Genomic DNA, 742 nt, shown 5'->3' on the forward strand with positions numbered 1-742 from the left:
GGCTCTTCAGGGGCCTCTGTTCTGACCCTCATCTGCCTTCTTCCTGGCTTCTGGGCATCGGCGTGAGCCTGGGCACAGTGCTCGAAACCGGACAGGAGCCAAGTCCGGGACAGCCCCGTGAGGGCGAAGGCATACACGACACGTGCCCCGGCGCTCAGAGCCAGCCACGCTCCAGCAGACGCGCTCCGTCATTCACCACGCACCGCCTCTCACGACAAAGGCAGACATGGCTCTACCCTCAAAAAGACCCGCAAACACCGCGTTTCAATGAGAAAAACTTCAAGGATGTGTTTTTGGTTTTAAACCAAAGTCTTCTTCGGCTGTGGACCCTGAAGTCCTGCTGGCTTTCCTGGTCTCTGCTCCTCCCGTGTACATTTTCTCTCCCAACACTGCTGTCATGGTTTTAAATACAGAATAACTCTAGGAACATTTTATAAGCAAAGCAAAAGAAGTTATTCCAGGAATTAGTGTCTGTAGAAGGGACAGTGCACGGCCTCCTTCTGGCCAGCAGAGGGCGGCCTGTGCATGCTGTGGAGGGCCAGGATGGAAGCCTGCCCTGGTGTTAGATCCCCGGCGGAGAGGAAGCCTTGCTGCGCATCCCTCACTGCTGTCCGTGGGAACCTGCCGTGTAGCTGTGTCGAGGGGCATCTCGTTGAAGAAGCAGTCTTAATACTTACCTGACAGGGAAGATACCATGGTCATGGAGGTGGATTTCCCAGGGCGAGGCTTATCCACTGCACTC

The 742-nt window shown here is 55.4% G+C and overlaps 1 pseudogene; it reads left to right on the forward strand.

Annotated features, from left to right (window-relative positions):
• The first annotated feature begins 669 nt into the window (after window positions 1–669).
• Window positions 670–742, forward strand: LOC114010117 (uncharacterized; annotated as a pseudogene).

Source organism: Tupaia chinensis, unplaced genomic scaffold (assembly GCF_000334495.1).
Source record: "Tupaia chinensis unplaced genomic scaffold, TupChi_1.0 Scaffold131126_1, whole genome shotgun sequence".
NCBI classification, from domain to species: domain Eukaryota; kingdom Metazoa; phylum Chordata; class Mammalia; order Scandentia; family Tupaiidae; genus Tupaia; species Tupaia belangeri.